The sequence below is a fragment of the Dermacentor albipictus genome, chromosome 2 (genome assembly GCF_038994185.2).
Source record: "Dermacentor albipictus isolate Rhodes 1998 colony chromosome 2, USDA_Dalb.pri_finalv2, whole genome shotgun sequence".
NCBI lineage: Eukaryota > Metazoa > Arthropoda > Arachnida > Ixodida > Ixodidae > Dermacentor > Dermacentor albipictus.
Genome location: NC_091822.1, coordinates 29986105 through 30003043, shown reverse-complemented (window position 1 = coordinate 30003043; position 16939 = coordinate 29986105).

Genomic DNA, 16939 nt, shown 5'->3' with positions numbered 1-16939 from the left:
GCACGAGGGCCCACGTGGTGCTATTAGGCCAATAGTTACGCAGCGTCAGCCTAGGCCAGGACGTGCGAACAGAAGGCCGCATTCTTCAAAGCGTGTCACCACTTTACGGAATTTGAGGGGCTTTAGGAACCAGAGGATTCCCACAGCAATCAGGGCAGCGAGAGAGCCAAGGCTATAGCTATAGAGCTTTCCAATCGAGCGGGGCAGCTGATCGCACTTTACCACGCTAATATCCCCACTCCTAGCAGAGACGTTCTCACATGTCAGTGACTCGAGGAACAAACATTCGGTCAACTTAACAAATCCCTCATCAGTACGGAAGCCAACGATCTCCGACAAAATACAAAAGAGCGCATTCCCCAAACTTACTCTACAAGATGTTCCCCGAAACGTAGAAGGCCGGGTGCCCTTGGTGTGGTGGAAAGCCAACCATGTTTCATACGTCATAGAATTGTCCCAATAAACCCGTCGAGGCAGGCAAACACCTAAACATCTACATCCTTAATGAGGAGCAGTGGGAGGCATTACTGTGGCCAGCTCGGATCCAGGAGAGCGACAAGCCCGCATATCTTGTCCGACAGGCAGGAAAGGCCAGCAGACCACAGGCTCCGACATTTTTGGCCAATGAAGTTTAATGAACGAGTGAATGAATGAATGAATGAATGAATGAATGAATGAATGAATGAATGAATGAATGAATTATGTGTGCCCAGAAGTTTATACTGGCACGTAAAGGTCACATGCTGGCGAGTCTTATGCAGCCGTGCGCCGAACCTTCTGGTAATTAGCGCGCGAGGACCGCGTGACCGGCAAGTTATGAACATGTAGTTGCTTTCATATTTTCACGCTCACCCCTACTTAGGCCACTGATCCATCCCGGTCAATACAGTTAATTCTCTCTCTCAGACTCTGATGTTCTGCCTCTCGGAAACAAGTAAATTTGCGGCTGATGCTTATGCGCTATACTCGGCCGTAAAACGCATAGAGAATACAACACTACAGAATACAATTTTTTATAGAGACTGCATAAACCCTGGTAAAGATCTAGCTTTGCTAGAAAAGCATGAAAAGCCTGTAAATAAATAGATTTATTCGGCGCTATGCAACAATTGCACAACTTATGTCATAATATGCTGGCTATCTTGGCACAGAGACAGTGAAGAAATTATGCTTGCCGACCGACAAAATCGCTACATCTAGCTGAATCTTGCTAAATCTTGCAAGACTTGCTAAATCTATTAAGTCTTGCACTGGTGTCCCTGCCACAGACCTACTCCACCCAAATGTAGAGGATCCATTTGCGACGGTTGTGGGACATCCAAACCTATAAGAAGTTCCATCTAATTAAGAGGCATCTAGGAAATGCGCCATCAAAAGCAAAAATATGATTAACTGGGGACATTTTCTGCCGACTTAGGATAGACAGTTGTCCTATACACCAATATCGCCATTTTGCACTTTTGTGAATAGATTTATCAATTTTTTAGTCAGTTTAGCGACAAATGTTACTCTTAGCGACGAGCGACAATTTCTATCGACCTACTGAAGACTTTGTAAGAGGAGTTTCGAAGTCGAGAACGTTGGTTCAGAAGAGGAGGAGGAAATAATATTTATCCAACCAGCGCAGGGAGGGGTCCTCAATCCTTATGGCATTGCGGTCTGCTTCCGAAGTAACGTTGTAGATCGCGTTTCATTGTTAAAAAAGTAGGAAAAGGCGACCAAAATTGGCTGTATAGCAAATGAAGTATGTGGCTATGATGAGGCAATGGTCTTCTGTAGGTGGTGGTGGTTGCGGTGAATTGTAGCAACAAGCGGGTTTAGCCTGGCGATTAAGGCCGGCAATTGCTCCGCCCGAGCGTATCTTACAATACCGCTGAAGGGTTTCACCACATGTCCATCAAGCCAATCTCTCTTAAGACTTCGATAAGGAGACGTGAAGTTTCTTTGCGGGCTATAACTGATCCCTAGGGATATATAAGGGGGTGCAGGCACGCATGCGGAAGGTCATTTTTTTTTGCAGATTCTTCCTCAATGTCTCCTGTCTCGTTGCATGCCGTACAGTTCGGAAAATTGATTCGCCGGGTCTTAAATGACCAGGCCTGTGTACTAGCAGATCCTGTCCTTATTCGATGTAGAAATGAGGCTTCCTCTTGGTGAAATCTCTTGGTTACGCAGGGCATATGCGGTGGAACACAAAGCGAGCCAAAGTGATTTCGAATGTCAGATTTTTTCACCTGATTACTCTTTGGAGCGTAGTCTTTGGGAGGATGGTAGAGCGCTGCGTATGCAAGCGCATCAGCTTTTTCTTTGCCGGAAATACCAGTCTAGGAGGGAATCCACTGAAACTTTACTGTGAAGCCTTTGTTGTTGAGTTCTTTCAGGATGGCTAGTGATTTGCATGCGAACTTGAGGGATGGCAGACCACGCTATAGGTTTTGTAACGCAGCCTTTGAGTCCATAAAAACAACCACATTCTGCGGAGGCAAAGTCTTTAGTTTGCGTAGAGCAGAAGCTATTGGTATACGCCTTCCACAACTGTCGACGAAGCTATGCAGTTCAGACGGCCAGACCACGTATATCTTAGAGAGGGGATATAGACTGCTGCTGCGCTGCGATATTCGTCTGTTTTGACAGAGCCATCTATGTATACTTATAGGTCAGTGGGGTAAGTCGTGTTCAAATGTTCCAGGACTAGTGACTTGGCTTCTGCAGATGAAATGCAGCTCTTTGACAGCAATCGTGGTACACTTAAGTTATATCTGATGCCCTCGAATGTCCAGGGTGGTTCTATTCTTTTCCCTCTATCTCGAACAGCACAATCCTAAGACGCGAAGCGTGTTCAGTGCTGCATAAAACTGTGAGCGCGGCCTGTTACTTATACGTCGTAACAGGGCTTTGCCGGGCGTAGACTCACTCAATCGCAGTAGCTGGATCATGAGATCCTGGGAAGCCTGGAGTCGCAGAGGGCGTGAGACAGCTTCGTAGAGCACATTCTCGTTTGATGCTGGCTGAGGGACTCCAAGGTTTCTGTACTCACAAGGACTCTACGACGCAGTCAATTGCGCCGAGGCAAACAGTGTTGACACTGTGCTAAATAATGCACGCTTTTTATGAGACCCATCACAACGCGTCTGAAGGCTTTGGGAGACCTTGCCTGCCACTGCGCCTCGACCAACTTCGTACAACATCAACTTCGTACAACGACGCAATAATCGGGAGAGCTCTGCACTACAATGAAGGCTTTGTAAGGATGCTTTTCTAATTGCCGAAGTGCAGCGCGTCCTTGTAGTATGTTGGTTTGTTTTGTTCGAACGTTGTGTGAAGTGTAAGCACCCGTTTTCTCTTGATGCTTTCGATGGCGTCCCCACCCCTGCCTAAGAGCCTGCACCCTGAACCAAATCATAAAAACCAGCATGGTCTGAGGAAATCGCAAGAAAATAAGTGCAAGAGCGGACCCCCTGTGATAACAAATGAAGCGGATCCAAGGCACATGTTGAAATCTGTGTAGTGAAGCGATTAATTAAACGCTATGCAACTGGCGGCCATCCATACAATTCATGCTTTGAAACGTGTAACTTCTCCTAATGCTATATTTATACATAACAAAGGGCGTCACTTTAATGTAACGAAAATTTAATGATTATACCCCACAGCAGCTCCCATGCTACTCCAAAATAGAAACACCGTATGATACGAATGCATAGTCTGAGACAACAGAATGACGATGATGGAACCATGCACCACGACGGCGTCCCCACGTTGGCATGATGACTGTACAAAGGCCAAATGACGATGACATGATAATGATGGAATGACGACGACGGCACGTAGACAATGAGATGATGACAACGGTGTATGACGACAACCCTATAAGAAAGACGATGAACTCACGAATGTGGAATGGTGACGCTGGAATGAAGACGATAGAACGTTCATGACGGCATGAGCACGAGGACGTGACGGTGATTGTATAGAGACGCTGCAATGACGACGACGGCTTGATGATGATGAAATGACGACTACGTAAACATGACAGTGTGATGACTATGGAATGGAGACGATGGAATGGTTATGATACCCACCGTGGTTGCTTAACGGTTATGGTGTTGCACTGCTAAGCACAGTCGCGGTTCAAATCCCCACCCGCGGCGGCCTCATTTCTATAGGGACGAAATGCAAGAAGGTTCGTAACCCTTGCATTTGGGGCACGTTAAAGATGCCCTGGTGGTCAAGATTGATCCCAAGACCCCCACTACGGCGTGCCTCATAATAAAATAGTGGTTTTGGCATGTAAAGCCCCAGAATTCAATTCTATGACAATGGAATGAGCACGCTTACTGGTACCTAAAGCACATAGAGGCTTCGGATATATATCGGAATCGCAACTCAATCAAACTAATGTGCGGAAATGTGAGGAATCTGAGTGCTGGTTTGGGGACTTCCGATTCTACACCAGGAAATCATACAGAAACAATGCTGCCTTCACCCTAACCAAAAAAGTCGCAGCATGACTTGCCTAAACAACTCTCTCTTATTTATTTCATTATTTTTGAACCACACACCCTCCTATTCCTAAACCGCCCTACAAGACTTGGCTTTATTGCCATTTCCCTGTATATAGACACTGTAAATATTTGAAAACCGGTAAGCAGGAAAACACTACGCCAGTCTCAATTCTAAAAGAATGCTTATCTCGCTGTTATGAGAAGTAAAAAGGCGTTGAAATCCGGTCTTTTATTTTGCAGGTGGAAGCGTTATCACAAAGAAAAGAAAAAGGTGTTTTGCAGACGACTATGCGTATCCTCCTCTTCCATTTTAAATTATGTTTAGATCGTCTACAATGAAATGCAGATTGAGCGTGAGACAGGTTATGCTGCCATATCTTGTGGCTGGCTTAAACGTAGCAATTATTTGGCCATTGTGGTTTTATTGCTCCTGATAGATAATGTCAGGCGCACCAAACAAACAATGTCCGCTGTCATATACGGGAGCGTATGCGCTTGGTCGATATGTGCAAAAAATGTCATGATCGCAGCCTGGGATGTCACGCATGTCCACATCGTCCTTGAATGTCACTCTGGCTGGCCGTCTGGCAATTGGGCACTGTAACTCACTCTGGTAAATTGCTGCTTCGCTGCCATCTGACCGCGAAGCGCTGCTGGTATGCGTCAGTCGGCAGAGGCAATGCCACACATCATTGTCTAAAGACTGTTCTTTTTCCCCGTGCGTAGTCACCAGAGGAGACCTCCAACCGCTTAGGTATTCGACGAAGCCATGACGGCTAACCTCCCTGGCAGTTGTAGCCGCGTGAACATCGCGAGCGAAAGGGACGTGTGCGCACCTCTTTGCTGTGGTTGCTGCGTTATGAACAGTAACCCAAGGAACAGCCGTAGGCCAGAAAAGAAGGGGCTTCCTTCGTAGTGCCGTCGTGTCGCTTGTTTTTGTGATTTCATCAGTAGACGAGGCTTCCTCTGCCATGGCAGTAATGTTATTTGTTGTAGTCGCTGAAAAGCAGCGCCCCCTCGGAATTGAGATATTTTCCGGGGTGTCGTAGGTATTAACACCTTGTTCCCCGTAGATGTTGTCCAGCCGCTGTCCCAAGGGTTTGCTCAGGATCGACAAGCAATGCTTTTCTCCCCGTCGGTGTCGGGGCTTTTTTACCGTGCTCGCCCTAGCAGCAGAAGTGGCCTTCGCCGTGACAGACGAATTCGTAATGACCACTGGATTTGTGACTAACTCCTCACGCCACATTTCGCGTCTTTTGGCAACTCGAGATCTGGCTTTCTCGTCCTGCTGGGCAGCGGGATGCTTGGTGGGTGCCAGGAAATACTGGGACACCACAAGCGTTAAAGGCACAATTGCGGTGGAAACAATAACGCCTACTGTGAGCGACAGTGTCATACCGAGGTGGTTCTTCAAAAAACCGTCGCAGAATATGTTCATGGCTCTTCTCAAGACGTCGTAAACCCTTTTGCAGTCACCGGCTGTTGGGCTTCGTGGCACTCGCCGTGTTGCCGACTGAGGCACCCATCTTTTTGTTGTCGCCGGTTTGATACTTACCACTAGGTAAGGATTTGTGGTCCCGTTAAATGCACGGAACTCCGTGATTGACGCTCCTTCGCCTGCACATTGAGAAAGAACGACTTGTGGCGTCAAGAGAGTAAAAAGTCGTCCACGGTCAGAGTAGGGCCAGACCATCTGTGTGAGCCTCTCGAGATGCACGAAACTTTTTCTCCGGTAAGGCGAGCAAACATAGCAGTGAGCCAGGACTCCTGTCGTAACTGTGTTTGTCAGAAGGACTGTTGCCAGTATGTGAAAGAGCATCACGAGCACAGCATTCGCGAGGAAGACCACTCCCGTGTACCTAAATGTTTCGGCGGGCCTTCCAGAAAGATTCACGCAATTTCGAATGCCCGAACCAATACCAAATCCTAGCAATGCAACGATGACGCAAAGCAGGATAATTACCATCGGCGCTCCCACCAGGTCAACTACAGCGGATCTGCTCCACAACCTCGTGCGCTGCTCGAAACCACGGAATCTGGCCTCCAGTTCATCGACACCTTCAAGCGTGCGGTTCAGCTGTAGCTGCAGGTTCTCTCCGATGACGTCGCCCACCTTCGGCAGCTGTGCTCCTGGCATGAGCATTTGGGCCGAGACATTTTTGCAGTTACGCAGCTTGGACATGAAGGAGTAGTTGGCGAGCGCGATGAGGCAATTGATGGAGATGATGCGACCGAGCGCTTCTTCCGAGATGACCTCATACAGGAAAGAGCGAATGCTGCTTGCCACTCCGTTGTCGTCGTCGTACAGTTCGACAAGGAGTTCAATAACGGTACTGGTCACGTAGCGGCGCAGGTCGGCCGCAACCTCCGCGAACGCCAATGGCACCCGTGGTGCGGCGTGAGACAAAGCAACGTAGTGGGCTAGCAGGGTAGCCAAGTCTCCAAAGGCGAGCATGGCGAACATACCGAGCAGCACGTAGCAGGCGAGGCAGTGTTTTGGTGCTGTGGCTCTTCGGGCGAACGGTACGCTGCCGGTGGTGATGCAGGTGACGACGGTGATCGGAGCGGCGACCGCAAGCAGGGCCACTCCGACGAGGATTACGGAAACGAGAAAACTGCGCAGCCTAGGATGCCTCTTGTACACAAGGTCGAGGGCTTCTGCAGTTTGCGTGCGCGACGCGAGTTCGAAGAAAAAGGCGCCCGCGCTTCCGTGGTCATCACCGTCGCCGCCGGCGTCTCCTGCAGGAATCTGACCCAGGAACTCCACGGCGAAGGCTGCCGCTTCAGCCCAGGCCGAGAGCAGGCCCCTGCTTCCTGCGGACAATGCTTGGACGGGTAGAATCTCTGGCGTTGTCTTCTGTTGGGAGTTGACCACCGTCCAAAGGCGCCAGAAGACAAGCATTGCGAATAGGATGCTGACGATCATGACTATAGGAATGCCATAGACCCATTAGGTTGTCGATGTGGATTACTTTCGTCATGACAGCTATATTTGAGGGGACAAAAGGAGTAGCTATAAATTTTTAAAAATCGAGAAAGCTAAGAAATAAAGGCATTTGATGAAGTCTTGCGAACAAGAACTTGGAACTAATTATTAAAAAAATTCATCGACGATTGGGATACTACTTAAGGCAAATGTTAAGCGAAGTTTCATGCGTGTTTCCATTTTGCGATTAATTGGCTGGTGCGGACAATCTGTCTTATGCGGCACTGGCAAATGAAACGAAAGGTGGCGCGACTGCCTCGCTAATCGGGAGATCACGAGAGGCAGCGCGTGGGTGACGCGTGGGCGCGATTCGCAGCAGCCGCCTCAGACAGACCTCTGCTCATGCTGCGTTTTGTTTCCATATATGGTATCGGTACCATATATGGTATCGTGTTTACAGGAGGTATTCAGAGACCTGGATTGGGAAGAAACGGCGATAAGAGTTAATGGAAAATACCTTAGTAACTTGCGATTCACAGATGACATTGCTTTGCTTAGTAACTCGGGGGACCAATGGCAAGGCATGCTCACTGACCGGAACAGGCAAAGCAGAAGGGTGTGTCTAAAAAATTATTCTGTAGAAAGCTAAATAATGTTTAACCGCCTCGGAAGAGAACAGCAGTTTACGATAGATAGCAAGGCACTGGGAAGTGGTAAGGGAATACATCTACTTAGGGCAGGTAGTGACCGCATATCCGGATCATCAGACTGAAATCATCAGAAGGATAAGAATGGGCTGGGATGCGTTTGGCACACATTATCAGATAACGAACAGCGGATTGCCATTATCCCTCAAGAGAAAAGTGTATAACATCTGTCTCTTACCAGTACTCACCTACGGGGCAGAAACCTGGAGGCTTACTAAAAGGGTTACACTTAAATTGAGGGCGACGCAACGAGCTATGGACAGAACAATGGTGGGTGTAACGTTAAGGGATAAGAAGAGAGCAGGTTGGGTGAGGGAACAAACGCGAGCTAATGACATCTTAGTTGAAATCAAGAAAAATAAATGGGCATGGGCAGGGCATGTATTGAGGAAGGAAGATAATCGATGGTCATTAAGGGTTACGGACTGGATTCCAAGAGAAGGAAGTGTAGCAGGGGCGACAGAAAGTTAGGTGGACGGATGAGATTAAGAAGTTTGCAGGGACAACACGCCCACAATTAGCACATGACCGGGATAGTTGGAGAAGTATGGGAGGCCTTTGCCCTGCAGTGGGCTTAGCCAGGCTGATGATGATGATGGTATCGGTGGCGTCATTGGTGAACATACAACGCGCGCTGCTCTAGCGCCATCTCGTAGCCATCGTCGCCGCAGAGCACGTCTTGCGCGCCTCTGCGCTTTTCTTCTCGCATTCTTGGATGCCCCCCTCCGCTTTCCTCCTCGCGCTCTCCGCTGTTTGTCGTATTTCATCCTTCGCTGCGCTCCGTGTTCGCTTTTTAATCCTTCGCTGCAGTTATTCGTTCGGCTCCGACGGACGCCGACGCTCCCCGCAGGAACGGGCGCTTATGTGGTGCACTCCAGAAACGGCCGATAAAAATCGCAGGAAAGACGGTTACCCTACCAACGTAGCCTACTCGATGGTACTGCAAACTTACAAAGTAAGTTAAAATTTCACTCGTGGCTGCGGCCAAATTCTACAATGGAAAATAATAATAAATTTAGAGGAGTTGTTCATAATTGAAAATGGGGAAGAGGAAGGCTGATCACAATGTTGCGCGTGAAGGCGAAACCGCTGCGAGAAAGGAGCGAATGGTAAATGGTTTCTTCATCCTAAATGGTTTCTATAAAGAAAAAAAGCATAGCGCTGGTTTCATGCCAATCCTCCGTAGGGTACGCACCATGGTATAGGGATGAAGGAAACAAACAAGCAAGCAAAGCAAATGTTGTTTGGTTTCCCTCTAAATATGGGTCATAGGCACTATGAGCCACACTTATGATACACTCTGAGCCAAATGGGACTAAAATCTGCAGAGGACTTCGTCCCTTTGGGGAGTAACTGCGTTGCCACAGCCATTTGTTTCTAATAGGATAAACGATTCGTCTCTTAAGAGGACTAACTGTAAGAGGATGAACAATTAGGAACCGGCAGTATTCCCTGGGAGACCAACCATTAATCCCCTATGACGAGTGGCTTTACCCGCCCCTTGGATTAGCTTAAAACCACTAACTGTTCCAGTTACTGCATTAACCGATAGATGACAGCAAAACCCATAAAGTCCAATGTTGTTGTTTTTTTTGTAGAGTACGACTCAGCAAAAGTCACAACAGAGGAATACAAAGCAGCACCACACAAGACAAAACGCAAGACACTCGCAAACACTGATCTTTCGTTTTTTCTTTACTGCAGGGATATACTAATGAACCACGTAGGCGAAATACACATGTTGCAATTGTTTCATATGTAACAAAGATTTCATACGGCGCGCCCAATCGGGTACACACGTTTGTGCTTTTTCTATTTCCAGAAATGAAATGAGGCACTCGCGAAAGCACCCTATAGCAGGACGAGCATCAACATCTGCATGGCGAAAAGCCATGCGTGACGTCCAAATACTATGCAAAGCCAACAAAACTGTAGTATCCTAAGGAAAACCAGCCTGGTTGTGAACCATTAGGTACCTTATTCCCTGTGCATCCAAAGGGAAGTCCTTTTTAGGGTCCTTTGCAGGAAATTCCAGAAGAATACGCCATACCAGAACTCCAGGAACACACGTTCAATCATTTCTGGTTTGCGGCACAAGAAACAGGGATCACCCCGGTAACGAAGAAGCCCTTTTCACAAAGCCATGTCAAAATTGGCCCAACGCCTGCATGTAACTTAAAGAAGAAAGTTTTCACCCCCGGACGCATACGCATGCTTTTTACATGTTTCACCACGCTTTGCCATGTTCCCCCAGTGAAACGAGACCGCTACAACGGAGAAGAGAGGCTGTGCAAGGGTCCCGGCGATGCTGTGCTGGCATGTCGGTGAATGTAAGAGACGAAGAAGCGCAGCTGAAGACAAAAGGAGTTCCACGCTCATCCGCCAGTGGTGAGCGCGAAAGAGCGTCGGCATCCGAATGCTTACCACCTTACCAGTAGACAACATGGATGGCATAGTCCTGTAGACGAAGCGCCCAATAAGCTAGGCGACCAGATGGGCATTTTAATGACGACAACCAGCACAGGGCATGGTGATCGGTCACGAGGCCAAATGGACGGCCATATACGTAAGGTCCTAGTTTGGTGATTGCCCAAACGATTGCAAGATATTTTTCGGTGACGGAATAGTTCGTTTCCGCTTTGGTGAGAGTGCGGCTGGCGTAAGAGACGGCCTACTGGTCGAAGCCAGACTCACGCTGTGCAAGAATAGCACCGAGGCCTACTCCACTAGCGTCCGTGTAAATTTCGGTATGAGCATCCCGGTCAAAGTGGCGTGGAATAGGTGGGGATATCAAAAGATGGCGTAATGTGGTGAACGCGTCTTCACAAGCGGTAGGCCATGCCGAGACGCCTTGGCAGTTAGCAAGCAGCTGCGTTAAGGGGACATTTGGAGGCGATTAAGGGGACGATTATGGAGGCGAAATTACGCACGAATTGGCGAAAGTATGAATACAGGCCTATAAAGCCATGGCGGTATTTCAGCGTAGACGGCCTGGGGAACTCGGCGATGGCGAGAAGCTTTGCAGGGTCGAAAAGGGCACTGTCCTTACTGACAACGTGGCCAAATATGATAAGCCGGTGGGCGGCCAAGTGGCACATTTTCAAACTAAGCTGCAGTCCAGCATGTGAAAGTATAACAGCGAGAGGCCCAGAGCACCGGGGAGCCCTAGGCACTTCTTTCTCTTCCTCGGGCTTCTGAAGTAAGGTATGGAAGCAATGACACAAAGTCTGATTCAGGTAACCCTGTGCTAGCTTTCTTCAACAGGGAGGACGAATCAGTGGTCCGAAAAAGTCTACAGCAAATTTTTTTGCTGAAGAGGTGAACAGCCACAGCATGGCCAAAATGTCTGAACCGCGTTGGCGATGTTTACAAGCGCCACGCAGAACAGCATATAGCAAAAATACTTTTAACTGCTTTTAGTGCGACAACAATTCTATGGGCACTAAGCCAAATTTTTCCGTCCCTGTAGGCCTTGGCGAAGGCGTAGGCTTCAGTAAAAAGTCCACATGTGACTGATCGTCTGGCGCGCTGTGCTTTGTGAGTGCTTCCAAAAGCGCGAGAGGGTGCGCTGGAAAGAGTTGTGGCTTGATGCGCGCCCAATGTTGGAAGTGTTCATAGATTATATTGCTACGGACGTCCGAATTTCATCTGCAAGCATGTTGCCTTCTATGCCTCTATGCCCAAGCACCCAACATAAAATAGCATGTTAGTCGTTAGAAGTATAAGTAGCACATGACAGCGAATAAAGATAATTGATTAGGGGTTTTCGCGCTGCACTTTTTCAAGGATCTTAAGGCTTTAGTGACAGCTAAAGATTATATGTATGCAACTGCTTTTTGTAGCTTTTATTTGCTGAAGCAATTCACGGCCTACAATAATGCGCAGGCGTCTGCCGCGAATAGGCTTGTTTCAGGTTGTAAAGCGGTGCATTTTGAAAAGGATAGACCGACTACTGCACAAGACACGGCGGCGTGCGATTTTCATGCATCTGTAGAAAATTCCGTGCGCGAATATATTCCCTGAATTTCTAGAAAATGCATTCTAATGTGCATCTCTGGAGCATGTTTGGTGACCTCTTCAAACAATACGTCATATTCTATGAACTGCCTCTGCCACGGTGGCATCGGCTTGCTGGAGCCAAAAGAAAATGTTGAAGCGGTGGAACACCCATTTTTTTCCTACGAATCTTCGCACGCAGAGATAACGCTTCTCTCGCTGCAGGTCGGTTATGAAAGAGCATGGCAGCGATCATATCCTTTATGATTTAATCAGCAGGATGCTCATTGTCCCAGTGTTCACTCAGAAAACATGCAAAACTGACATGTGACTCCAGTACATGAAGACACCACTCATTTGCCTCTTTGCAGAGTCTCTGGATAGTACTTGACCTGAAGGCACCAGTTGTGAGACGGATACATATATAGTGAACATTTTCTGGGAAATATATGGTACTTGCACTGCAGAAATACGAATTGTAGCTCCGTAATCAAGACTAAAGTGGCCAAGACCTTTATACAACTTCTGGAGAAATTCTCGACGACTACCGGAAGTTTTGGGTGACAGAACTTTTAAAAGACTGATGTCTTCGGGCATTCTCTTCGTAGTAATTCGGGGTTTGTCTTTTTTCGGAGTGCTAGATTGAATCGCCCCGCTCATTATGGGCTGTTGATAGGCTGCTATCTCCGCCGCCTCCTACTAGGGGCTCGACATGTGCTCTTGCAAGTGGCGCGTTTGCCGTGAGACTCACCTCGAAAGACGAGGCATTGCAGCCCACCAGCGCGTAGTTGAATGGGCTTGCCTTAGTCTGTAAACTGTGCTGGCTTCTACTAATGCTAGCAGAGGCCTCCGGTCTGGTCGAGTTCAGGGAAGGTAGAGCAACCTTGCCTGCTCCCACCGTGGGAGCTGGTGGTGGTGAAGCTGTCTTGCTGCGCGTGGTGGGCGCACGCCCAGCGCGGCTTGCCACCAATGCAGCGTTTCAGCGACAGGTGCGAACTGTTGGTGTGAAGGTGAAGAACGCTGCTGTGTCCCTCAAAATGTTATGTTATCCTTGTCTTTGATTCCAAATATTTATTTTTATTTCTTTCAAGGTTACATACAATCTAGCCTATAGATGTTTGCACCATCGCAGTTCACACAAGAAAACTTGCAGGTGGGCAGGCGATGTAATGGGTAGTGCAGATAAGCGGTAGTGCCAAGGGATGGGAAGCTTAGTAGAAATCAGGAAGTTGGCAGGCACACGTTTGAATCAGCTTTCGGAAAACTGGTGTATTTCAACATCGCTGGGAGAGGCGTTATTCCTGTAATGTACATAAAGATACGGTGATGAAGATGGTAAAGATGACGCTGATGATGATTACGCTTATCAGCATAGTGATCTATATTTGCGCACTTTACCTACGTAACAGCTCTCACAATCATGGCCGAATGTATGAAACCTAAAACTACGCCGTTAGTGTACAATGTACGCTGACCCTCTGATTTTGGTACCTTTTTTATAGTCTCCCGGGTATTGTGCTTGTGTCACAGGTACGTATGCAGGCAGATAGCAGTTTGCTCGAATCCGATTTTCATATGTTGTACTTTGATGACATTTTCATCTGGTCCATTCGTTCAGGAGCTCCTCACCACGAAAGTCCATCAATACTTCTTGGGAAATTACACCCTTTCCAGTGTTCATGATTCGGTGCACGCTTACAAAATTAGGGTTATCTCCAAATGCAACAGGTTTCGTTAGTTTGTGGTACTGCGCGTTGTCTCAGACTTACAGTAGTGCGTTGCCACAGGCCATCTGGTTACCTTTGTAGCCACTACCATTGGTCTCAGTAAAACAGTTTCAAATAATGAACGGTGAAAGCATTTTCCTCTTCTAGTCTGCTTTCTCGCTGTGTATGTCATGAAGTTTCGTAAACGTCTTGTTGTTGTCCAGAAAAAAAATTACCGACGATTACGTTACTTCCTAATGCGAAATTTGAGCGCAGCAAATACGAGCCTTTGTTTGCGTTTGGCCTCGGCCTCGGCCGCGCGAACGGTAGAGTCTTCTCTGCGACGGCGATGAGCTTCTGCTTCAGCCTCGCTTACTGCTGGTTGCTGTCGACGGCGGCGATGAGCCTCCGCTTCGGCGGCGCGAACTGCAGGGTCTTCTCGGCGGCGGCGATGAGCTTCTGCTTCAGCCTCGCTTACTGCTGGTTGCTCTCGACGGCGGCGATGAGCCTCCGCTTCGGCGGCGCGAACGGCAGGGTCTTCTCGGCGGCGGCGCTTAGCCTCTGCTTCGGCGACGCGTACTCCTGGATCATCTCGACGGCGGCGACGGTAAGCTTCTGCTTCGGCGGCACGCACCTCTGGATTCTGACGGCGACGGCGCTGGGCCTCTGCTCTGGCAGCTCGTTTAGCAGCAGCAGCAGCAGCAGCAGACGGAGGACTTCCATCGGTCGTCTCGCTCATGGCTCAGAAAGAACTGGCAGATAATTTCGCAGTGGCGAACGGCAGCGGCAATTTCGGCTCGGGCGGCGCACATATACAGATCCGCCGCCACCGATCTGGCTCTCTGATTGCCACCGCACAGGGCGAACGGCAGCGGCAATTTCGGCTCGGGCGGTGCACATATACAGATCCGCCGCCACCGATCTGGCTCTCTGATTGCCACCGCACAGGGGTTGCATTGGAGGAGGAGCGAAGAAAGGAATTAAGTTCGAGCCGGCGCTTTGACAACCGGAGACTCGCAGGAAGAGGGGGGAGGGGGGCGGCGTGGACACCCAGCGGCAAACGATGGGGGCAGAAGCGCGCGCAGCAAGCGGACAACACGATAAAGGGAGGAGGGAAGAGATAGCAGCGACTGACTGATGCCGCTGACGCCGATAGTGAGTCAACCCCAGCTGCGGAGTTGGTTTCAGGGACAACGCCGCCGATGCCGACACAAACAATATGATACCCTCGCTTCCGCAGCGCTAAGAACCAGGTCTAGCCGTGGGAAGGTGGTCACGTATTCGTCGACGTGCCGGGGCCTACGTGAAATAACCGGCGCGTCGGCAACTGAAGAGCACCCTATCCGCCACACAAGAACAGGGGGGGGGGGGGACCCTTTCCTCCTCTTTCTGCATGGCGGCGACGGTGTTCTATGCAGTCACGTTATCTTGACTCTCTAGCGGCGTCAGCGGCATCCAGCGGTATCAGTCGGTCGCTGCTAGCGCTGGGGGGATTAAAGGGGGGCGGAGCTGGTTACGAGGCCGACGACAACGCCGACGACGACGCGAAACCCAGGAACGGACGCCAAAGAGCTGCGCTCTAAAATTCAATGCTTCTTTCGTGCTACTCCTTTTCGAAGGGTTATATCTTAATAAAGGGTTGAGTGCTCCTGAACCTTGCCATTTTTGGCTGTGATTTGTACTTAAGGCGAAACTGCTGCATTTTTTTCAGCGATGGTGTACTACCAGAACTAATGTGCCATTGACCGTCAGGATAAGATGTGTGGGGTTTCCACTCTGCCTGCGGCTAGGGCTGAAGGCGAGCTCCGGTTCTAGCCCCATGCAGTCGCTTTGTGTTACTCCCCAACCCGTAGCGCGGGAATCGCGGCTACGTCGGGTTCGAACGAATAAGGCAACCAGCGGCGTCAACTGTAAGAACGTTTATTGCTACCGGCAATAAAGAACACTGGCAGAGGGATGTCCTCTCTCTAATAGTAATAAATAGGCCGGCCTCGTTGCCCGGGATAGTCAGGCAACGTGGTCACTCACGGGATGCGGCAGGTACTCCAGTCCGGCAGGTTAGGGGTCCGGCCTAAGAGAGAGAGGGTCTCTCTCGGTCGCGCTGTTTTGTACCTTTGTACCTGGGCGAGGGGAATGTCCTCCTCGCCCGTTAGCTACCTGCCCGCGAGTCGAGGAGGAAGGGCGCGCGCGCGTCGCGAGAGCGAGGGGAATCGGGAGAGGGCATAGTGCGCCTCTCCCCTGTCTATGCCGGCTCTCGACGCGACGGCGCACGGGAAGATGGGCGCGTGTGCTCCCCACAGATGAAGTGACTTCTTTTTCTCGTTCGGGAGCGGTGTTAGCTGGTGCAATGAGAGTACGCCGTAGTCGCTGGCGCTTCTTTCTTATAGCTCGCTATCATGTATAGGCCGCCTCCCCAGACAAATTGAGATTAGGCTGCCTCCGAAGCAGACCAGAAGATAGTCGTGCAAGGGCTTGTTGAACACGGCAAAATCTGTCTCACTGTGGAACAAAGGCTTGCGATAGGAGTTCTTCTCGAACAACCTGGAGTCCACGAATGCTATAGGAAGCTTACGATGATGATTCGGGCCCTATAATAAAGGAAAAACTTGACAACTTAGGATAGAGGTTGCCGTGTTCTGAGTTAAGAGTGTATTCATTGCCAGCGTGTAGGGGTGACGCTGTTCTCAGGAAAGGAGATTCGCAAAGTAATTATAAGCGTTTTAACGTGACGTTTTGTCTACAGAACAATTAGCGCTTTACGATTAGTTGTCCATTTGGTTCTACAGGAACTAGGCCATGAAAGCAAAGGCACAAAGTTCTACTCAAGCAGCGATAAGCCAGGCTTGTTGAATTGTAAGGAAGAATCCCTGATTCTTTGCGAAACTTTTGAACAAACATTGCGCTCAAGTGATAAACATCCGCAGCATGGCGGGAAGGTCTGAAGAGCGTCGGCCACGTCTCACAGCGCAACGCAGAACCCTGCGTAGTACAAATACATTTCATTGCATTTATTGCAATAACAATTATATGGGCCCTTCAGGCAACTTTTTTTTACCGTCAATGTCGGCGTTGGCGATGGCGTGAAGTCCCGTACAAGGT